The following is a 25,477-nucleotide window of genomic DNA, read 5'->3' on the forward strand; positions in this document are numbered from 1 at the left end:
AAAGAATTCATGGACTCAGACAGGGATAACAATTGTTTCAAACAAGTGGAAAGATGCTAAAAATCATCCATTGATAAATGTTTTGGCGATGTCCCCTAAAGGGGCAATGCTTTTGAAAATAGTGGATTGTGAAGGGCAAGTATTGCCAATATTCTCATCTTTGCCATTAAAGAAGTGAGTGCTAGAAATGTCGTCCAGAGTTGTCAGCTGTTGGTTGAAGAGAGATACCATAATATTTTTTGGACACCTTATGTGGTTCTTTCACTCAATCTTATGCTACAAAACACTAGAAAAAGTATTGAGTGGATCAAGGAGGTGTATGCAGAAGTTGAGGACATCCAAATGTTCATCACAAACCACCATAGGAATCAAAGAATATTCAAAATGTTCTCATGCTTGGAGTTGTTGAAGGTAAGTGAACATGAACTCAAGTTAGTAATTTAAAATTTTAAAAATAGTATCTTACAATTTCTGATTTTTTTATTGTGTCATGTGTACTCTTTTTTGAAGTATGCATCTAATAGTTATAATTTTTATTGCTCTATTTTATGTTACAGGTTGTTAAGACACGTTTTGCATCAAATGTGATCATCTTGAGATGACTTATGGAAGTGAAAGAGGCACTTTCCAATGTGGTAATCAGCAACAATTGGGCTGTATGAAGGCAAAGCAACAGTGAGAGGGCATCCAAAATAAAGCTTAGGATATTGGATGACTTGTGGTAGAAACGTGTTGAATATCTCATTAACCTCACTGAGCCCATTATGATCATGCTTAGGTACATTGACATGGATAGGCCTTGCCTTGGAGAGATTTATGATGGCATAGACTTAATGCTTGAGAAGATCAAGCAAAAAGTAAATAAAAAAGAGCAAGATCCCTCAAGAGAACTTTGAACAATTGCAAGCAATTGTTGTAGAACAATGGAACAAAATGACCACTCCTCTACATTTGCTTTCCTATGCAATGACGCCAAATCCTATAGCACCCAATATACCAATCTACTAGGAAGGCTACCACCCTATAGAGATTTAGAAGTTTCTGATGGATACAAGGCAGCACTTAAAAGACTCTTTCCTAATGATGATATATGAGATTTGACTACATAAGAGTTCATACAATTTGTGGATGCAAAAAATCTAAGTAATGATGCTCTTCATCACCGGTTTAGGAAGGATGCTCATAGCTGATGGTACCTCCATGGCCAAAGATTCCATTGGCCCTTGCAATCAAAGTGATTTCACAAGTAAGTTTAATTTTTTTTAAATAAGTTTAATTTTTAAAAAATTACTATGAGTTTACTTTGTCTTCATAGATTGCTAGAAATTCTAAGATTCAAGAAACATAATTTAAATTTTATTTTAATTGTTTACTTGGTCATCTCTACATAGGTTACTAGTTCATCTACTTTGGAAAGAAATTGGAGCACATATTCTTTCATCCACTCAATGATGTGCAATAGGTTGCAATCAAAATGGAGTGGAGAACTTGGTATCTATACATTACAACATGCATCTCCTCTCACACAAGACTAAAGAATACAAAGGGGAGACAAAGAGGTGGGATGTAAATGAAAAACTAGTGGGACTTGGATGCTTCTGCTTCTCGGCTTTCAATTGACAATTTTGATGTCAATACTATTATTGTTGCTGCTGATCACATTGACCTTAGCTCTATTGCTGAGTCAACTAATGTCGAAGAACTACAAGGAGGAGAAGAATAAGATGATGATGGAGAAAAAGATGAAGAAGATGAATATTAATAAAATTTTAATCCATTAGTTGAACTTGAAACAATGATACTTGTACTTGTTATGAATCATGATTTGATTTTAATCTTTGATGTTGAACTTGAAATATACAATAGTATGATCACGATTCATGATGCTATGATTACAAGTCTAAAGTTTATGCCTATAGTGTTTATGTTGTTTACATGATTAAATTGTATGATTTTATTATACTATGTGACATTCTAATTTTAACTTATGCTTCTAGGCTTCATAAATATGCATATATATTATTTTATTTTTACATGTTTATATACAAATGAACCCAAACCCACCCAAACCTCTTTCCAAAATTTTGTCGTACCAATGATCTAGTTCTTCGAACTCGAACTTCGACTTGGTAACTAAGTAGAAAACCATTACCCAACTTCACAAATATTATCTGAAATGTGATAGAAAGAATAGCATTGATTTCAAAACCTGTTCTTTGTTTGCAAATTAGACTTCTAACAAATCCTCACCTCTTTTCCCAATCAGTCCCGTCCAGAAACAGGTTCATCTAACATACTAATGCTTCTCTTAGTTTACCCAATGCTATAGCTGTCATCTCTCTCACCTTCTACACTCCCTTCTTATCTATAACTGTGAGCTTATGCTGAAGCATATCTACTCAATTAAATGTCTCTCTAACAAACAATGAACACTTCTGTTTCTTCCACACCTGATTCCACTGTCTTCACTTCCATGAAATCCTATACTTTGCTTTCTTTACTTCCTCTTATTGAATTCCCTTTTGGTGAACAGTTTCATCTAGCATTAGCTTCCAAACTGTAAACACAATTATTCTAAAAAAACCAAAACTTTTATCCTAACAAAACAAAACTGTAACAAAGATTAAAAAAACAAAAGAGGGTGGATGCCCGTGCATCACAAAAGAGAAGCCTTCAACAAAGAGAGTTGAATTAGTTGGTGAGCATGTGCACCAAGCCCAGTGTGATATTATGGAAGGAACTAAATCTTTGTCAAAACCAATTAGATATCCAACATGCTCAAACCTTTTACAGAAGTCTCACATATTTCAACAGCCACCTTCTATGATTGTACTAGAACTTGATTTTGGCTTAGCTAGCTATTTTTTTGTAACAAGCATCCATTTAAGATATTCCTCACCATGTCTCAGGAAAGGTTGTTGGAACCATATATGTATTTTTAGCAACATGGCATTGCACATCTTGGCTTAATGAAAACTTCACTTTTATCTTGGGATCTTAGCCAAATGGAAGCTCATGAGCTCATTACTAGTTTGGTAAGTCCAATGATTTGAAGAATATGCATCTTCATGGAAACTAAATCTACTCAAGTATCTTGAGGTTCACTTGTAAACAAAAAGCTTAAACTGAAACTTTTGTTGAGTGCAAATTAAGAAAAATTTCTAAGTTCCTACTAAACATTTTTGAATGATTCATAAAAACAACAGGATTTAATAGTTCTATAATTTTCTGCCTTCAATTGAGAAGATCTACGAACATTACATTTGTTGTAATAATAAAAGATGTTTTACCTAAACAACTTAGAGACCATAGGCAAATGTAAAATCAAAATGGCAACAACAAGATTCAAGATGACCATTTTAGAAATTGTGATACTGCTATCAGGATTTAACTGTGTGATTTTGAGTCAAACTCATTGACCCATGTTTCATGAGTAGCGATTCAATATGAATCCATCTCTCATGAGAATAAATGGAACACTTAGCACTCATTGGATCTAGGTGACGCTCACAAGGGTGAAGCACCAGGACTTCCCAGGAGGCCATCCATCCCAGTACTACTCCAGCATTTATGTTTAACCTTTTGAATCATTAATAATATCAGATTTTCATATTCTTCAATATCTGTATTTACTTTATCCATTATCATCCAATTTAAAATCACAATGGTTGATCCATCATCGGAATTAGAAACACTCTTCTAATCATTGTGAGGAAATTTCTTAAAACTTCCCTAAAAATTCAGTACAACAGGTCTGAAGACATTCCTCAAAACTCCTAAAAAAATTGTCCCTGCTAAATCAAATCAAACTCCATGAATCAGGGCCACCAAATGATCTTCCAACAGAACAGAACAAGCAAACCTTAATCATCAGTTCAGAAAGGGCGAAACAATTATGTCAGAAGTATTAATGGAAGACAGGGACAGAGGATCGGCTCTGGAAATTAAAGGGTGTGACAACAACTGTGCTGTCACATCACACACTAAGCCTTGATTCCTAGACTAAAAAGTCTTAAATAGTCAAAATTCACTTATTTTTTCAACCTTGATTTCTTTTTTAAGAGTGGCCCTGTCAAGCACCATCATTTGTCAAACACGTCTAATAAAGTTCTGAAATTCAGTAGAAGCAGAGGCAGGAGGCAGGCCATAAGAAATGGCCACCATGAGGGTCGGCCAGTCGAACTACAAACCAGAGTAAGAAAAAAAAAAATCTTCTTATATAGCACTCCAAGAGCGTCAATACCAGGCTCCAAATATACCCGATGTAACCATCATAATGTCTGTCATTCTCATCTGGATCGCTTCTCTCAATGCATAATTCCCTAAACATGTTTAGTCGCATCTAAGGGAAGGATTCTTAGTGAGATAGGTAAAATGGTTCATCTTGGGCTATTAATTCTTAGTCACAACCAATTATTTGGAAAAATGCCAGCTTACCATGACAAATTATCAGGGAAGACAGAAGTTGGAGCTCCTTGACTTGGCTTACAACAAACTAGAGGGAAGGATGCCCTGTGAAGTACTCGCCAGCCTTAAAACCTGCAATTCTACCTCAATCTTTCATGGAATTCGCCGGAAGGGTCCTTGCCACCGCATGATTAAACCCAAAGCTTGCAACCCCATTTGCAAAACCTTCACACCTGTGAGCATCACCTAGATCCAATGAGTGCTAAGTGTTCCATTTATTCTCATGAGAGATGGATTCATGATGAAACTACTCATGAAACATGGGTCAATGAGTTTGACTCAAAATCACATAGTTAAATCCTTATAGCAGTATCAAAATTTGACGACTTGTGGAAATTATCTCCTACTTCTCAATTGATGAGCTTAAGGGGCTTTCTAATGAATGGTTCATAAGGCACAACACTTGGTGAAGGTTTTGCAAATGGGGTTGCAAGCTGTGGGTTTAACAATGGAAGAAACTTCGTAGTTTAGCGCACTCAGGCTGGAGTAGTACTGGGATGGGTGACCTCCCGGGAAGTCCCAGTGCTTCACCCCTGTGAGCATCACCTAAATCCAATGAGTGCTAAGTGTTCCATTTATTCTCATAAGAGATGGATTCATGTTGAATCACTACTCATGAAACATGGATCAATGAGATTGACTCAAAATCACAGTTAAATTCTAATAGCAGTATCACAATTTGACTTGCTGTGGAAATTATCTCCTACTTATCAATTGATGAGCTTAAGGGGCTTTCTAATGAATGGTTCATAAGGCACAACGCTTGGTGATGGTTTTGCAAATGGGGTTGCAAGCTTTGGGTTTAACCATGGAGGAAACTCCGTAGTTAAGCGCGCTCAAGCTGGAGTAGTACTAGAATGGGTGATCTCCCGGGAAGTCTCAATACTTCACCCCTGTGAACATCACCTAGATCCAATGAGTGCTAAGTGTTTCATTTATTCTCATGAGAGATGGATTCATGTTGAATCACTACTCATGAAACATGGGTCAATGAGTACGACTCAAAATCACACACTTAAATCCTGATAACAGTATCACAATTTGACTTGTTGTGGAAATTATCTCCTACTTATCATTTTAGAAATTTTAGAAATTTCCAAGCTTGACATCAAATTCAAGATGACCATAACCTACAACTCTACATTAAGATCACAATTGCAAGAACCATATAGTTAATTGTCAAATCCAACATACCACCAAAAGCAAGCGAAGTTGCACTAATCCCACCATCAAGAAAAGCATTAGAAAGCACAATGGAGCCAAAATCATGACTATGAAAAATGTTAAAGACACTGTGATGCCCTCCTCTTCTACAAGCATTCACCAATTTTGAGGGTTTTCAGTATGTTGTCTCATGCCTTGGGAAGCTCGTAATGTTCTTGGTGAGCTCGGTTCTCAGTTTCAATGGGTTTTTCAAAATAGTTATTATTTTAAGTAAGTTTGCATGCTACGAATCATTATGGGTTTGTTCTCTTTGGTCTTTAGAGAGCATTGCTACTTCTAGTAAGTGCTTCCATGGTGCCAATCTTTCTAGGTTTTCCTAGGTTTCTTCTTTTTCGTCCTCAGAGGAAGCTGCTATGTATAGTAAGTGGTTGCATGACACAATTTTTTCTAGGTTCTTCACCACTTGGTTTGACGAGGACTGCCCCATGAATTAGTGGTTTGACGAGGACTACAAATCCTTTCACCGCTTGGTTTGCTTGGCCTTCTCCACCATTTCCCCCACGTTCGTCTAGTTGAGGATCGACTACCGTCATCTTCTTTGCTATAAGAAGTGGATGTTCATCACGATGCAATGTAGATGCCTTTGTGCCTCTCTTCTACAATCTCTGAAGCTCTTTGGTGTACCTTTCTCCCTCACCTCTCCCCCCCCCCACCTTCCCACGCACCATGGTTTCCAACACCTCACTCTACGAGATCCTCAACCAACCTACCTTCCACCTCACCCCCCACCTTGTTGCCACCTCTTCACATTCTCCAATGTCAATGAGGCAGTGAGAGACATGACCAATAGCAAAACAGTGGATGAAGAAGGGTTTTGGACCAAGCTCTTCAAGCTTGGTATTACCATCTTGGGCCCCCTTTTCACTGCAATTTTAATAGAGTGGTTTGTATTGGCTTTCCTAATTCTTAGTCACAACATATTATTTATCCAATTCATAAGACAAGGTCAGTCTCAAACCCCATTAACTAAAGGACTACCATGGTTGTGCACACGTTTGCCAAACTCTATGCCACACTATTAAACAGTATCCTTTCCAAGGAGTTTGATTGTTGTCATTGTCGGGCTAGGGGGCAGGTAGGCTTTTAGACTAACTTTCAAACTATGGACTTTGGACTATTGTTGAGGAGGCTTGCCATCGCTCGGTGAAAGTCTTTTGTTGCTTTGTTGATTTTTGCAAAGCGTTTGATTTTGTCCTTAGACAACTCTCTTTGAAAGACTTAGGGACATTGGGATTTTTGAGACTTTATTGACGGGTGTCATGAGGTTATATGAGATTGTGATTGGTAGGTTCAAGAATCCACAAGGTTTCTCAAGCTACTCTCTTCGGTATATACATTGAGTCCTTCTGTCATGTCCCCTTTTTAGTGACATGTTATTTTGCTTGCATTTGCCTATCATGGACTCTCGTAGGCAAATGGTTTTGGTGAGAGAGTCATTCTGATGATTATTTGGGGATTGGATGGTCTTATTTGCTCTTGGAGAGATGGGGTTTATCATATTTTTATTTTTGTGTTATGCGGGGCCAAAATATTATAATTTTGAGTTGAGTTGCACTTTTTATTTTATAAAGTTACTTTTTATATAAAAATGCATTATAAAGGGATTTCATAAGAATATTTTATGGATACTTCTAGAAGTTCTTAGAGGCTTCTTAGAAAAGTGAATAAATAGAGTGTTTGGCCTCTCATTTGGACATCCCATGACTTGAGTTTACACTACTTTTCTCTTTGAGCATTTATGGCGCCATCTTGGTCTACAGATTGTCATTTGATCGTTAGGAACGGAGTCTCCTAAGGATTTGCATAACTGAGGAGGTGAAATATCCTTTGAAGGGTTGCACTTTGGAAGTGGTATTCAGCTACTTCAAGTTGGGCTTATTTGGACATTTCCAGCAGGGTTCGATTTTCAGCCTGGACATACATTTTTGCTCCTATCTCACTGTTGGCTGGGAGTTTGATTTTTATTTTCTGGGCGAATTTTCCTTGGAGCTTGGCAATTATTTCTACATCATTTTCGGCACCTTTCAAGCCAGCATTTATTTTTACCAGGAGCCGTACCAGTTCGTACATGTACAGTTGTACCTGCAAGCTATTCGGTCAGCAAATTAGAGGGCAATATGGAGTTGCATTTTCATCATTTCATCTTCAGCATTCAATCTCCAGCATTTGCTCAATCCAGGTTCTTTCATTTCAGTTTGTAATTGCAAGAAAATCTCAATTGTATTCAGCCAGTAAGGGTTTGTTTGTAATGAGCCATGTTGTAATGCTTTGAGTTGAAAATCACATATCTTATGTAAAAGCATTTGGTTATCATTGAAAGAATATACTGGCACTATTTTACATCAGTTATTTGAATAGATTTGTTGCACAACAATTTCCTCTATTCAGCATTTTACTTTCAACAGTATATTTAGTTTGCATGCCAAGTGTTTGACGAAATTTCACAGTTCAGTATTAGTGGTTATTAGTGGCCTATTGGCAAGGACCATTACAGTGGTATCAGAGCCTAGTTCCTGCCATCCTAACGGTTTAGCAATCACATGCAGCCACGTGGGGTTGGCTCTCACAGATTTTACACTCGCAAGCAAACTTTGTTTGACAGGGAAGAAGATTTTGACAGGTAGCCAGACACCATGGGAGACAGACAAGAGTGTAGCCCACCAAGAGACAATAGGAATGAGGATCAAGAAACAAGGAAATTTTTCAAAGCAATGGTTACAGGACAAGAGCGGATGGCTCAGGCTTTGCAAGCACTCACCACCATGGTTGAGCGCATGAACCCACAGGACAGACGTAATCAGGAACAGGATAGGGGGACACCAGAGTAGGATAACAGAAGTGTAGCAGGTTCACAGGGTGCTCCTAGGCACAGGTCATGGACTGCAAACAGGCTTACACGTCCTACATTCCTTAGAGAGGCGACCCAGGAGGCAGTAGAGGATTATATGCCAAAGGACTTTCAGGATGATCTTCGAGCTACAAATGCAGAATGGCAGGCACTTCCTCCACATGTTCATGAGTTGCTGAATTTTGATTGCTACCTAAGTTAGAGAAGAGAGCACATGAGGAGTTGCAGGTAGAACTGGAGGCCTAGAGGAGGTCAGGACAATGAGTTGCAGCAAGCTGCTAGCAAGCTCACCTTACCATCTTTCAACGGCAATGGACAGATGACAGCACAAGCTTGGATCCATCAGTTAGATACATTCCTAGCATTGAGGCCTATGTCACAGACGGATGCTATCAAGTATGCCACTTTGCATTTAGAGGGCGTAGCACATGATTGGTGGTCACATGGTATGGTTACATTGCAGCATAATCAAGTGACATCCTATCAGGATTTTGTGGATAGATTGGTAGGGTGCTTTGATAAGAAAGACCTGGAGGTCTTCTTCCGTGATCTTGCACAGCTGAGACAGACAGACAGTTTGGAGGTCTACATCAGTGAGTTTCAAAGATTATCAGTGATGGTGCAGGATGTGTCCGAGACGAGGTTGGTTATACTATTCACAGAGGGGTTGTCTGAACCTCTAAAGGGGTGGATCAAGGCATTCAATCCCCCTTCATTGCAGGAGGCTATGAGGAAGGCACGGAGCACGGAGCTCACAACACCCTCCAACAAGTTCACCTCTAGGAGCACTTCTTCATTCAAGGACAATAAGAAGTTTGATAAAAACAAGGGCAAAAAAGGTGACACTAAAGGTAAATTTACTACACCTTTGGATATGGAAACATTGAATGACTTGCGCAAGAAGAAGCTATGTTTTTACTGCAAGGGTCCCTACGACAGAGATCATGATTGTCCTATGAGGCCTAAGGGGAAGGCCAACAAGGTTATGTGGGCTTACTATGAGGATTCAAATTCTGATAATTCTGGACATGAGGTTGATCATAGTGATGCAGAGCCCAAGGCAAAAGCAGAAGTTCTAGTGACTAAGAAGGAGCCCGAGTTGCACTTCCAAGAGGCAAGCTTGTCTAGTATTCAACAAGAAGGATCTTTTAGACTACGTGGTGTTCTAGCAGGGCAGAGGATTATTAATTTGGTTGATACTCGTGCTACGCACAATTTCACTGATGCACGTTTTGTTGAACATCGTGGTATTATAACTGAGGAGTTTGAGGGACTACGAGTACAGGTTGCTGATGGTTACACTCTTTAAGTGTAACAGGATGGTTAGAAATTTGCCCTTACGCCTAAACAACTATGAGTTTAAGGCGGACTACCATGTTGTCAACACGGGTGATCTAGATATTGATCTTGGGATGGAGTGGTTGCACTCATTGGAAGAAGTCACCTTCAGATTGAAGGACATGGAGATCAAGTTTGAAGTGGATGGGAAGCAACACATTTTGAGAGCCATCAAGAAAGGAGACATCAGAACTATTTCCTTCAAACGGCTGGAGAGGTTAGCTAGACATGATGACATTGAGTGCGCAGCCGTATGTACTCTCATGTCTACACAAGAGGGACAGCATAAGACAGAGTATCATCCAAACATATAGCGGTTGAGAGTGAAATATGACAGAGTCTTCAGCGACATACCACCTAGTAGACCACCAAACAGAGGTATTGAGCACATCATTGAGTTGGAGGAGGGTGCTAAACCCGTGATGATTACACCATACAGGCATCCTAAGAGGCTCAAGGATGACATCGAGAAAACTATCAAGGAGCTTCTTGTGATGGGTCACATCAGGCCTAGCAAGTCTCCTTTTGCTTCTTCGGTTGTGATGATGAAGAAAAAGGATAGTACATTAAGGATGTGCATTGATTACAGGGTGCTGAACAAAAGGACAATCAAAAACAGATACCCCATTCCACGAATCTATGAGTTGATTGATGAGCTTCACAATGCATGTTACTTCACAAAGATTGATTTGAGATCCGGCTACCATCAGATCAAAGTTAGAGAGCAGGATATTGAGAAGTCTACTTTCAGATGTCATTGTGGGCACATTGAGTTTGTGGTCATGCCATTTGGGCTGACCAATGCGCCAACTACTTTTCAGTCCACCATGAACAAGGTCTTCCGTCACCAGTTGAGGAAGTATGTGTTAGTCTTCTTTGATGAAATTTTGATTTACAGTCGAACTTGACAAGAGCACATGGAGCACTTGGAGACAGTTTTGGGGATCCTGCAGTCAAAGTCCTTGTATGCCAAGGAGTCCAAATGTGAGTTGGGCATGACAAAGCTATTGTATTTGGGTCACATCATTAGTGCAAAGGGAGTAAGGATGGATCCTGATAAGATCCGTGCTATTGTGGATTGGCCTCCTCCAGAGAACCTGACACAGTTGAGAGGGTTTCTTGGGTTGTGTGGTTTCTACCGCAGATTTGTCAGTGGGTATTCACGTCATCCAACTCCTATGACGGATTTGCTGAAGAAGAAAGCCTTTGTTTGGACACCTAAGGCACAAGCTTGCTTTGAGAGATTCAAGGAGATCATGACTACATGCCCTGTGTTAGCATTGCCCGACTTCTCGAAGCCATTTGAGTTTCAGTGTGATGCATCTGGAGAGGGTATCGGCGCTATTCTGATGCAAGACAAGCACCCCATTGCATTTGCGAGCAGGAAGCTCCATGGGCCAGAGAGATCATTTAGTATATATGACGAGGAGATGTTGGCTATTATGCATGCATTGGCTAAATTCAGGCAATATCTGGTGGGTGGTAAGTTTTGCATTAAAACTAACCACAATAGTTTGAGACATTTCATTGGACAGAGAGATCTCAATGACAAGCAGCAAAAGTGGGTTACTAAACTACAAGCTTATGATTTTGACATCTCCTATGTGAAAGGGACTCAGAATGTGGTGTCAGATGCATTGTCACGTAGACCACATCTCAATGCTATGATTCAGATATCAGAGGATTGGAGGCACTTGATCATTACTAAGTATGCTAGAGATTCATGGGCATCCGGGATTGTTGATGGGACAGTTGTTAATACTACATACACACTTGTGGATGATTTGATTATCTACAAGAATAGGATATTCTTAGTCCCAAGATCGAAGGTGAAACGTATTGTTATGAGAGCACTTCATGATTCACCTACAACTGAACACCCTGGATACTTCAAAACGTACAAGCAGGTACGGAAGCAGTTCACATGGAAGGGACTCAAGGCAGATGTGTTGCAATATGTTAGAGAGTGCCCTGTTTGCCAACAGAACAAACAAGAGCACACCTTTCCAACAGGGCTCCTACAGCCACTTCTCATTCCTAACAGAAAGTGGGAGTGTATATCATGGATTTCATTACGGGCTTGCCTAAAGCCCAAGGGTGAGATTGCATCTATGTGGTGGTAGACAGGTTGACGAAGTATGCCCACTTCTTTACCATCACTACTACTTACACGGCAGTGCAAGTGGCTGAAGTCTTTTTCAGGGAGATTTTTAGACTACATGGGATACCACAGAGCATAGTGAGTGACAAAGACAGCAGGTTCTTGAGTCATTTTTGGCAGGAGGTGTTCCGTTCATGTGGCACTGAGCTCACACCTAGCACCAATTACCAACCGCAGACTAATGGGCAGACAGAGATAGTGAATAAGTGGGTGGAGGGATATTTGAGGAACTACGTGGCTGGTTAGCAGAAAGCATGGGTTAAATGGATTTATTTATGTGAGTATTGCTATAATACTACCTATCACATGTCTATTTAGATGACTCCTTTTAGAGCACTATATGGCTATAATGCACCGAGCTTTGTTGATTTTCTTATGAGTGATGTTAGAGTTCCTCGTGTTGGAGATTTGCTTCAGGAGAGCAAGGACATTGTTGATGCTCTCAGAGATAATATTGTCGGAGCACAGAATCGGCATAAGCAGTATGCAAATCAGAAGAGGACAGAGAGGAGCTTTGAAGTTGGTGACATGGTTTACCTCATGCTGCAGCCTTACCGACAGTCTGCTCTTAGGAAGTGGGGATCAAAGAAGCTTAAGCCTAGATACTATGGCCCTTTCAGGATCATAAGGCGGATAGGTGAGATGGCTTATGAGCTTGAGCTGCCAACAAACAACAAGGTGCACAATGTTTTCCATGTGTCACGGCTCAAGAAGGCGTTGGGTCAGCATGTTGTGCCTTCAACAGTTCTTCCTCCATTGGATGATGAAGGGAAATTGGTTCTTGTTCCTGAGTACATCATTGACAACAAAGAGAGACAGCTCCGTAGGAGGACTATCAGAGAGTACTTAGTGAAGTGGAGAGATTTACCCAAGGAGGATGCCACATGGGAGGGAGAAGATATTTTGCAACATCCAGCGTCGAGATTGCTTAAGAGCAAGCAATTTCAGGAGGGGCGGACTGTCAAGTCCCCTTTTTAGTGACATGCTATTTTTCAGTGAATTTGCCTATCATGGACTCTCGTAGGAAGATGATTTTGGTGAGAGAGTCATTCTGATGATTATTGGGGATTGGATGGTCTATTTTGCTCTTGGAGAGATGGGGTTTATCATATTTTTATTTTATGTGTTATGTGGGGCCAAAATATTATAATTTTGATTTGAGTTGCACTTTTATTTTATAAAGTTACTTTTTATATAAAAGTGCATTATTAAGGGATTTCATAAGAATATTTTATGGCTATTTCTAAAAGTTCTTAGAGGCTTCTTAGAAAAGTGAATAAATAAGGTGTTTGGCCTCTCATTTGGACATACCTTGACTTGAGTTTACACTACTTTTCTCTTTGAGCATTTGTGGCCCCATCTTGGTCTGCAAATTGTCATTTGATCATTAGGAACAGAGTCTCCTAAGGATTTTCATAACTGAGGAGGTGAAATATCCTTTGAAGGGTTGCACTTTGGAAGTGGTATTCAGCTACTTCAAGTTGGGCTTATTTGGCATCTAGACATTTCCAACAGGGTTCGATTTTCAGCTCGGACATACATTTTTGCTCATATCTCACTGTTGGCTAGGAGTTTGATTTTTATTTTCTGGGAGAATTTTCCTTGGAGCCTAGCGATTATATCCATACCATTTTCGGCACCTTTCAGCCCAGCTTTTATTTTTGCCAGGTGTCGTACTAGTCCGTACATGTACGGCTGTACCTACAGGTCGTACGATCAACAAGTTGGAGGGCAAGTTGGAGTTGCATTTTCATCATTTCATCTTCAGCATTCAGTCTCCAACATTTGCTCAATCCAGGTTCTTCATTTCAGTTTGTAGTTGCAAGAAAATCTCAGTTGTATTCAGCCAGTAAGGGTTTGTTTGTAATGAGCCATGTTGTAATGCTTTGAGTTGAAAATCACATATCTTATGTAAAAGCATTTGGTTATCATTGAAAGAATATATTGGCACAATTTTACATTAGTTATTTGAATAGATTTGTTGCACAACAATTTCCTTTATTCAGCATTTTACTTTCAGAAATATATTTAGTTTGCATACCAAGTGTTTGACAAAATTTCACAGTTCAGTATTAGTAGTTATTAGTGGCCTATTGGCAAGGACCATTACACCTTCCTCCGTGACTTCTCACTTCTGGGTGATGGATGCTACCTACACCAAATCTTAATATCCATTCTTGGACTCCTTGGTTCGACCGACCGTTCTCTATGGTTCGGTGGCTTGGGGACCTTCTCTTCTTGCGTCTGATTGGGCCTCTATAGAATGTGTTCAGACATTGCTTTTACGACGTATCATTAGATGTCACAAACTTATCCCCCATAGCATTGTCTTGGCCAAGTTTGCAGCTCATCCTTTCAAACTTGCAGCCATTTTTTACTTGATCTAGTTTCTCCATCGGCTTCGTGGCTTTATGGATTCAAAGGTCAACCGACACAGGTACTCTCATCTAGCGTATTGTTCTTCTGTTGCAATTACAAGATCCGACACTAGCACTAGATCTCGTTGTTGGTATGCTCAAGCTACCTCGTTGTTGGGTTTGATCGGGTTTGAGATTGATCGACTTCCCCCTTATCAGTTCTCGTTGAATGCTCCTACACATCTCCTTCCCTCTCAACAGGAGTTGAATGAGTTTTTCAGGCAGGATATCTATAGATAGTACATTATTACTAACTAGCGTAAGCCTCCTTGTGGATTACAACCTAAGATAGCCTTTTATACTGAGCATTTTCTTGAGATTCAGAATGGTATTATTATTCGCCCTACCTATCTTTATCGACGCTAGAGTCGCACCTTACGCTTCTCTTTGGGCTCCTTCAGAGTTGGCTCTCATTGTCTTCGTGCCCGGACTGATCACCATATGGTTAGGGAGGATCGGATTCGTCAATTGTGTACTTTGGCAGAGGTTGAGACTGAAACCCACTTTATTTTTCATTGTCCCATCTACTATGAGATCAAAGGGAGATTCTATTGCCTTTTTAGATATTGTTTTTCTCTTTCAGTGTTCTTTAGCTATTTTGACCAACAGTATCTTGCACTCTACCTTCATGAGGCCACCTAGCTTCATGAGCATACCTTACAATCACTCATACTTAAGGATCATACCTTAGATCAGCTGATTACTGCCTTTTTCTCCCTGTTGTCTCCTCCATGGCCGTGAAAAGGCCATCCAACATCACTCATTCCAGATTAGTCAAACACTGCACCAGTCTCTCTAGACAGCAACACTCCTCCAGTGGTTCTCAGCGACAATCTAAAACTTTGGATCGTTCACAATTATATCCTTCTGTGACTAGTTTCGTTGTACCTAGGAAGGATCCTGAGTCCTTACCTTGGCTTCTCTGACTTGGTGTCTTGTTTTGTTTTGTTTCTTCTCTAACACCGTTTGGTGCTCCTTCTTTGGGCAGCTCTTGTGTTTGTATGCTCAGTCCCATAAACCCTTGTGGTTTTTTGTTAGATATTAATATTATCTTATCTTATCTTATCTTATCTTCTCTTTGTTGATGACGTGGTTCTCTTGGCTTCCTCCCCAAAGGAGCTCCAGAGGCTGCTTGATGGGTTGGTCACCTTTTGTGCTTCGTGGCAGCATGTCGTAGATTTGGGCAAGACCTAGATGATGGTTTTCAACTACTTGAAGACTTCACACCTCCATTTCTACTTTTAGGGAGATGAGATTGAGATTACTTCCTCCTATAGATTACTTCCTCCTATACCCACTTGGGGGTGAACTTCTTCGGACCCCATGTTAAATAGGTTGCTTGATGGGTTGGTCTCCTTTTGTGCTTTGTGGTAGCTTGTTGTGAATCTAGACAAGACTCGAGTGATGTTTTTCAACTCCTTGAAGACTTCACACTTGCATTTCTACTTTCAGGGAGATAAGATTGAGATTACTTCCTCCTATACCTACTTGGGGTTTAAGTTCTTCGGACCTCATTCTAACTTGAGACCTGTCATGCAATCCCTAGTCAATGAGGGGTTTTCTTTTTTGGCTATGCTAAAGAGAAAGTGCTTCAGACACCACTTTCAGCATACCACGACTCTTTGGTCAGACCGACTATCCTATACAATTTTAGTGTTTGGGGCCCCTCTCTCCTTGAGTCTGACTGGGCTTTGGTTGAGAAAGTCCAAATCCTACTTCGACACATTATTAGATGTCATCAGTCCACCCCCCCCAACCCCCAATATCATCTTGACCGAGTTCAACGCTTATCTGTAATGTCCCCCACTTAGCCAGTTTCGAGGTATGTTGTCGTTAGCCCATTCTTGTATGGTCCCGAGGGCTAACCAGGACTTCAAAAGGGATCCTGAGGTTATTTGGCCTAGTAAAATTTAATTACAGGCCAAACGGAGTTCGTTTGTTGGGTTGTCAGGAAGACTTACTATTTTTAGTAAGCCAATAGGGGGATGCAGTGCCTTCAATTTTCAGTGACAGGATGAGATGCGTTTTTTGGGGCTCTTTCTAATGAGCTATTATATGTGGGATTTCGAATTTATTTGGTATATTATTTTAATGTTTGAAGTTACAACGGTAAAGTGACTATTTAAATTAAATATTATAATGTTTCATAAAGTCACTTTATAAAAATCAAGAGGCCCCCTTTTGAGTACATACATGGACTTTGTAAAAAGAAAAAAAAGAAGTAATATTAAAAGTCATGTATTATCCCACATTGGCAAGACGGAAGCGTGGAGCAAGTGAGGAAGGGATTAAAAGGAAGAGGATAACTCTCTTTTATTCAGGCTTGGAAATATCAAAAAAATTGGAGAATTTTTTGGAGATTATATCTCAATAGTTTGAAGGACGAAATCCCTTCAAGCTGGAAATCTTGACGCCATTGAAAGATATGGTCTTGAGATTCAACATGGTAGCAGTCTGAAAAAAGCAGATACGAAAAAGCAGCCCAAAAAAAGCGGAACCAAAAAAGCAGGGAGAAAAAGCAATCCGTAAAAGCAGTTCAAAAAAGCGGAACCGAAAAAGCAGGCTGAAAAAGCGGGTACGAAAAAGCAGTTCGAAAAAAGCAAAGCAGAAGGGGCAGCATAGAAGGAAATTATTTCAGCCATCTACAACTAGGTTCTTTGTTAGTATTGTTTTTAGGGTGTTATAAGCTTTCAGCTGTAAGTGTGCATTACACCAGCATTATCATTTTGTAATCCATGTAAATGCCAAAGTCTTGGCCATATTTCATGAGCATTGTAATTTTCATTGCAATTAAGAAGATAATAGTTGCTGGTGTCATTTAAGCAATTTAATATCATTATTTATCAGCTAGTTAGTTTGCATACCAATTGTTTGTAAAAATGCCAGTTGGCTGTAGGTGTTCATTTCTCATGCTTAGATCATACATATGCACTAAATATTGTCAAAATTAGTAGCACACTCATGTTAGGTCATTTGTGTAGTCCATTGTAGTCTTCTAGCACAAGATTTTCATTGATGCAAATTGTAAAAAGGTCATTTGAAGCTAGCTGAAAATACTATATTAGTCATATGTCCTTTGCATGTGAATTGTTTGATGAAATTCCTTGAGCTTTCATCAGCATTTTTTAGGGCAGATTTGAGAAGGGTTATTACAGTGGTATCAGAGCTATAAGTCCTGCCATCCTGTGGAGGTCTTATACGGAATTTGGAACAGCCAGATAGAGGGGAAAGTGTTTGACGAAATGTCAAAACACTAAAATCAGAGCATTTTTGTTTGAGCATGCGACAGGGGCCTTATAATTTCCACAATACCAGAGCAAGACAAAATAGGACTTCAGACCTGCAGAGCAAACAGTCTAGTTCACCCATGCAGGTGGACATAGAATCCAGTCATACAAACACAGAGGAGGTATTCTTTCATCAAGACATCAATATGGGTGACCGAGATAACAGGAATGCTCGGGATCCTGGAGAGGAAGGATTCTTACAGTTATTAGAGACCTTGGCACAGGGACAGCGATTAGCAGAACAGAGGGCACAGGAACAAAATCAGAGAATGGAGATTATGATGCAAATGATGGCTCGTCAAATGGGGTTGAACGCTAACATAGGTGGAGGAAATAATCAGAATGGTAATAATCAGAATGGTAACAATCAGAATGGGAATAATCAGGATGGGACACATAATGGAGGTGAACAAGTCGGGAACAATTTCGGTCATGCACCCCAGCAAGCTAGGACAGAGAGTTTGAGGCCCATGATTCTCACATTTCCTCCTAGAGCTCTAGAGCAGCTCGTACCAGAGCCCCAGATCACTGATATACAGGACCAATTGAGGAGAGATTGGGAAGCTGGAGGTCCAGATTTTATTGCTGCAATTACCTTTAGGGAGTATATGGATGTGTGGATGAAACATATGCCACGTGGACATGACAGGAACCAGAGCTATGAGCTACGGAAGAAAGTAGGGAAACTTCAGTTACCATATTATGATGGCTCGGGGAAGTCTACAGCAAGAGCTTGGGTTCAAAAGCTTGATACATACTTTCAATTGAACCCTATGCCTGAGGAAGAAGCTATTAAGTATGCAGCAATTCATCTGGATGGGTTAGCACACGAGTGGTGGCATCATGGTATGGTCACTTTGGGTCATGCACACATTACCTCATATGTGGAGTTTACGGAGAGACTGATTGAACGTTTTGATAGGAAGGATCCAGAACTCCATTTCAAGGAGTTAGCTCAGCTTAAACAATGGGGATCATTGGAAACATACATTTCAGAATTTCAGAAACTTGCAGTGTCAGTAACAGATGTATCTGAACGGAAGATACTGGTTCTATTTATGGATGGGTTAGCTGATCCGTTGAGAGGGTGGATTAAAGCTCTCAACCCTCCCACTTTGCAGGAAGCCATTAAGAAAGCTCGTGACATGGATTCCTCTTCAACTTCTAAAAATAAATTCCAGGCAAAGAGTTTCCCTTCGAGGAAAGATAAGGTCAGTAAACCTTTTCATAGAGAGGGTCAGCCACATAAGGAGGAAAGTAAGAGGTTGGACAATGAGACACTTAATGATCTTAGGAAGAAGAACCTTTGTTTTCATTGCAGGGAGCCTTGGGATTTGTCACATAAGTGTCCATCGAAAGCAAAAGCCAAGCAAATGGAGTACTTTTCTGCCGAAGAGTCAGTAGATGGAGATTCAGAGCAGTCATCAGAATCAAATGGAGATGATAATTCTTCACATGAGGAAGCACACAGTGATAGCACGATAGCTCAGTTGTCCAGCATACAGGAGGCCGTCACTTTCAGAGTTAGGGGAACTTTGGATGGAGAAAGATTTGTGGCACTCATTGATACAGGGGCAACACATAACTTCATTGATGAAAAGTTTGTGACACGCAGAGGGCTACATACAGAAGAGCATAGGGGATTTAAGGTGATGGTTGCCGACAGCTTCAAAATCGACTGTACCAAGAAAATCTCCAACTTGCAGCTTCTTTTGGGAGATTATGACATGGTGGGAGATTTCTTTGTTGTCAACATTAGTGATCAGGATATGGTGCTTGGGATGAATTGGATGAAATCTCTGGAAGAGTTTACATTTAACCTCCAGAAAATGGAAATGAGGTTTGAGGCAAATGGTAAGAAGATAGTACTTAGAGGTTTGTCAGATGGGAGACTACGAGTGGTGTCACTCAAGCGGATGCAGAGTTTCTTCAGACATGACCAGGTGCAGTGGACAACAGAATTTAGAGTAATGCCTGAGGTGACAGAGCAACATAAACAGGAGTATCCACCTGATGTACAAAAGATAATAACCAAACATACTAAGGTGTTTGGTGAGATACCTCCAGGGAGGCCCCCGGATAGGGAAATCGAGCATGTTATTGAGTTAGAGGAAGGGGCTAAGCCAGTCATCATCACACCCTACTGCCATCCAAAGAGATATAAAGATGAAATTGAAAAGGCAATCAAGGAGTTGATTGACATGGGGCACATACGACCAAGCAAGAGTTCTTTCGCTTCTTCAATAGTATTGGTGAAGAGGAAGGATGGTACAATGAGGATGTGCATTGATTATAGGGAACTAAACAAGAAGACAATCAAGAACCGATACCCTATTCCGCACATCGATGAGCTTATTGATGAATTGCACGGTGCCTGCTACTTCTCTAAGATTGATTTGAGATCCGGCTACCACCAAATACGGGTTAGAGAGGTGGATGTGGAGAAGACAGCTTTTAGATGCCACTATGGACATTTTGAGTTCTTAGTCATGCCCTTTGGGTTGACTAATGCCCCCGCCACTTTCTAGTCCTGTATGAATAGAGTATTCAGAGATCAGTTGAGGAAGTTTGTGTTGATTTTTTTTGATGATATACTGATATACAGCCGTACTTGGGAGGAACATTTGAAGCATATTGATGCAGTGCTCAACATTCTAGAGAGGGAGTCATTATATGCCAAGATGAGTAAATGAAAAGAGTTCGGGATGACAGAGTTGCTCTATCTAGAGCATATTATTAGTGCAGGAAGTGTTCGGGTTGACCCAGACAAGATCAGGGCCATTCTGGATTGGCCACCACCGAGGAACACTTCACAACTCAAGGGATTTCTTGGGCTTTGCGGGTTCTACTGCAGATTTGTGAAGGGATTTTCACAGATAGTAGCACCACTTACAGATTTGACACGGAGAGACAGTTTCAAGTGGTCAGAGAAGGCTCAGGATTGCTTTGACAGGTTCAAGGAGCTAATGAGTACATGCCTTGTTTTAGCCATTCCAGATTTCACCAGGCCTTTTGAGCTGCAGTGTGATGCCTCAGGAGAGGGCGTAGGAGCTGTCCTCATGTAGGACAAACATCCCATCACATATGAGAGCAAGAAATTATGAGGTGTTGAGAGAACTTACAGCATCTATGACAAAGAAATGCTAGCAATCATGCACGCGCTAGCTAAGTTCAGGCAATACTTAGCAGGGAGCCGATTTACAGTAAAAACAGATCATAACAGCTTGAAACATTTCCTTGGACAGAAGGATCTCAATGACAGGCAACAGAAATGGGTGAGTAAGTTACAGGCTTATGATTTTGACATAGTCTATGTCAAAGGGAAGAAAAATATCGTCGCAGATGCTTTATCCAGAAGGCCTCATTTGCTTGCTGTTGGGATAGTCATGGACGATTGGAGAGAGTTGATCTTGGCAGAGTATGCCAAGGATAGTTGGGCATCTAGTGTTATTGAAGGAACTATTCAAGATAGTCGATATACTGTTATAAATGATTTGATCATCTACAAGTAAAGGATTTATTTAGTACCCGGGTCTGTTATGAAGCAGAAGATTTTGAGGGCATTTCATGATTCACCATTGGCAGGACATCCCGGATCCTTTAAGACATATCAGCAGGTGAGAGAGCGCTTCACTTGGAAAGGACTCAAAACAGAGGTGCTTCAGTTTGTTAGGGAGTGTCCAGTATGTCAGCAGAACAAACAGGAACACTCCTTTCCAGGTGGTTTACTACAGCCCCTACCCATACCAGAGAAGAAGTGGGATAGCATTTCCATGGATTTCATTACAGGCCTCCCTAAGGTACAGGGTTGGGATTGTATTTTTGTTGTGGTAGACAGATTGACGAAATTTGCACATTTCTTTGCGATTTCGTCCATATATTCAGCAGTACAGACAGCAAAGCTATTCTTTCGAGAGGTATTTAGATTACATGGGATGCCACTGGACATAGTCAGCGACAGGGATAGTAGGTTTATGAGCCACTTTTGGCAGGAGTTGTTCAGGTTGTGTGGAACAGAGCTAACTCCGAGTACCAGTTACCACCCCCAAACTGATGGGCAGACAGAGATAGTGAATAAATGAGTTGAGGGATACCTTCGAAACTACATTGCAGGAGAGCAGAAGGCTTGGGTGAAGTGGCTGCATCTAGGGGAGTATTGCTATAATACCTCTTTCCATATGTCTATTCAAATGTCCCCTTTCATGGCACTGTACGGGTATGATGCTCCTAATTTTCTGGAATTGTTATTGGGGACAGTAGGGTGCCTAAGGAAAAGGATATATTGCAGGAGTGTCAGGACATTATGCGATCCTTGAAGGAAAATTTGCAAAGGGCACAAAATCAGCAGAAGCAATATGCTGATCAGCACAGGGTTGAGAGATCTTTCGAGGTAGGAGACATGGTGTACCTCATGTTACAGCCATATAGACAGTCCTCTCTCAAGAGGAGTGGAGCAGAGAAATTGAAACCACGCTACTATGGACCATTCAAAGTAATCAGGAGAGTGGGTGAGGTAGCTTATGAGTTGGAGCTGCCTGCAGACAGTAAAGTACATAACGTGTTCCATGTGTCACGCCTTAAGAAGGCATTGGGGCATAATGTGTTGCCTTCAGTAGTATTGCCACCTCTCGATGATGAGGGAAAACTTATCTTGATTCCTGAGGCTATACTTGACTCCAGGGAGAAGGTGCTTCGCAAGCGAACTATCAGGGAGTACCTAGTAAAGTGGAGGAACCTACCAGTTGAGGATGCGACATGGGAGGCAGAGGAGATTATTCAGCATCTTGAGTTGAGATTGCTTGGGGACAAGCAATTTCAAGAGGGGCGGACTGTAATGTCCCCCACTTAGCCAGTTTGGAGGTATGTTGTCGTTAGCCCATTCTTGTATGGTCCCGAGGGCTAACCAGGACTTCAAAAGGGATCCTGAGGTTATTTGGCCTAGTAAAATTTAATTACAGGCCAAACGGAGTTCGTTTGTTGGGTTGTCAGGAAGACTTACTATTTTTAGTAAGCCAATAGGGGGATGCAGTGCCTTCAATTTTCAGTGACAGGATGAGATGCATTTTTTGGGGCTCTTTCTAATGAGCTATTATATGTGGGATTTCGAGTTTATTTGGTATATTATTTTAATGTTTGAAGTTACAACGGTAAAGTGACTATTTAAATTAAATATTATAATGTTTCATAAAGTCACTTTATAAAAATCAAGAGGCCCCCTTTTGAGTACATACATGGACTTTGTAAAAAGAAAAAAAAGTACTATTAAAAGTCATGTATTATCCCACATTGGCAAGACGGAAGCGTGGAGCAAGTGAGGAAGGGATTAAAAGGAAGAGGATAACTCTCTTTTATTTAGGCTTGGAAATATCAAAAAAATTGGAGAATTTTCTGGAGATTATATCTCAATAGTTTGAAGGACGAAATCCCTTCAAGCTGGAAATCTTGACGCCATTGAAAGATATGGTCTTGAGATTCAACATGGTAGCAGTCTGAAAAAAGCAGATATGAAAAAGCAGCCCAAAAAAAGCGGAACCAAAAAAGCAAGCTGAAAAAGCGGGTACGAAAAAGCAGGCCGAAAAAGCAGTTCGAAAAAAGCAAGGCAGAAGGGGCAGCATAGAAGGAAATTATTTCAGCCATCTACAACCAGGTTCTTTGTTAGTATTGTTTTTAGGGTGTTATAAGCTTTCAGCTGTAAGTGTGCATTATACCAGCATTATCATTTTGTAATCCATGTAAATGCCAAAGTCTTGGCCATATTTCATGAGCATTGTAATTTTCATTGCAATTAAGAAAATAATAGTTGCTGGTGTCATTTAAGCAATTTAATATCATTATTTATCAGCTAGTTAGTTTGCATACCAATTGTTTGTAAAAATGCCAGTTAGCTGTAGGTGTTCATTTCTTATGCTTAGATCATACATATGCACTGAATATTGTCAAAATTAGTAGCACACTCATGTTAGGTCATTTGTGTAGTCCATTGTAGTCTTCTAGCACAAGATTTTCATTGATGCAAATTGTAAAAAGGTCATTTGAAGCTAGCTGAAAATACTATATCAGTCATACGTCCCTTGCATGTGAATTGTTTGATGAAATTCCTTGAGCTTTCATCAGCATTTTTGAGGGCAGATTTTAGGAGGGTTATTACATTATCCTATCAAGCTTGCGACTATGTTTGATTCAGTGTGATATCTCCATTGGCTTCAAGACTTTATGGACTCCACTGAGAGCCACCACAGATATTCTTGCGTGCCTTATTGCTCTTCCAAGGGTGTTGTGGGATCCAGTCTTGCTAGAAAAGCTCACTGTTGGTTTGCCCAAGCCTTTTCTCTTCTTGGTTCAATTGGGATCTCAATGGAATGCCTTCCCCACTTTCAGTTCTCCCTGAATGCCCCTTCTCACCTTCTTCCCTCTTGATAGGAGTTGAAAGAGCATGTTAGGACTGACATTTACAAAACAATATATCATCACAACATGAAGAAACCCTTCGGGGGGCTCCACCTGAGGATGGCTTTTTACGTCAAGCATTATATGGTTCTCAAGGATGGAGTCATTGTTCACCCTCACAATCTCACCCGTTGTTGGATTCACGCCCTCTGCATCTCCTTGGGATACTTTGGGATGGACTCCCCTCGACTACGTGCATAGATTGATCATTGAATTGACAGAGAGGACAAGACTTAGCGCCTCTACCCACTTGGGGAGGTGGAAACAGAGACCCATTTTATCTTCCATGGCACCATTTATTATAAGATCCAGAGAGGTTATATTGTTTGTTCAGGGGGCGCAGGAACCTATCCTCTTTCTTCAGTTACACTAACCAATGGTGCCTTGCTCTCTACCCCCAAGAGGCCACCTGGCAGCACAAACACACTCTTAAGCTTCAATTCCCACCCAAACAAACTTTAGACCAGCTCATCACCTCCTTCTTCACCCCTTGGTCTCCTATCTAGGTAATGAAGAGGTCACTAGGCTTTTCCTCGAGTCATACTAGGCTGGTGACACCTCGCTGAGCATTCACTAGGCATCACCTTACCTCCAATGGTTCCTTGAGGCGATTCAGCGCCCCCATGCACTTTCACCATGGACAAGTTCATATGCTCTCTTGTTTTTCTGTCTTTTTGCTTTCTTGTTTTATTCTTTATGCGTTTGGTGCTCCCGTTGGTGGTTATGGCCTTGTTTGTACGCTTCTCAGTCCCCTGGATCCGTTTGTGGTCTCTTGTTGGACATTAATAAACTTATCTTATCTTGGTTTGTTCTCTTTGATTCTAGAAGAACATTAGTATTTATAGTGTATGCTCTTGTTGGCATCAGCTAACATCTTTCAGCTTCACTTTATTTATGTATCTTCGATTTTCTATTTTCAATGCCTTGATGAGTAAAGTGATCGATATTATTTTAATATTTTCCTTGAAATATCTTAAAATTGACAATTTAATATTAACATACATGAACTAATATTTTTCAGAAGTGTTTCTAATACGGAAGTCTAATATAGGAGGCATAAGTTGTTTTTAAAAGTTATACGGAGGCCTTTTATTGAGGGAATATTATATTCGAATATTTTAATTTGCCTCAATTTCTCCCTCCAACTATATGTATTACGATTTGGGCTCTCAATCTCTCATTCTACTTGTACACACATAACAAGATGTTAAAATTAACTTGCAAAGGTCCCAATATTGTTGAGGACGAAACCCGTCTTCAATTAGCCTATTTTCAATGATGCAAGATC

General features: G+C 40.4%; 1 protein-coding gene across 1 annotated transcript in view; it reads right to left on the minus strand.

Moving 5' to 3' along the window:
- The window catches only part of LOC149569433 (uncharacterized), a 163,581-nt gene that overhangs the window by 90,298 nt on the left and 47,806 nt on the right, over positions 1-25,477 (minus strand). The window lies entirely within an intron of this gene.

The sequence above is a fragment of the Cupressus sempervirens genome, chromosome 3 (genome assembly GCF_028749045.1).
Source record: "Cupressus sempervirens isolate cs-2001-9-10 chromosome 3, ASM2874904v1, whole genome shotgun sequence".
NCBI lineage: Eukaryota > Viridiplantae > Streptophyta > Pinopsida > Cupressales > Cupressaceae > Cupressus > Cupressus sempervirens.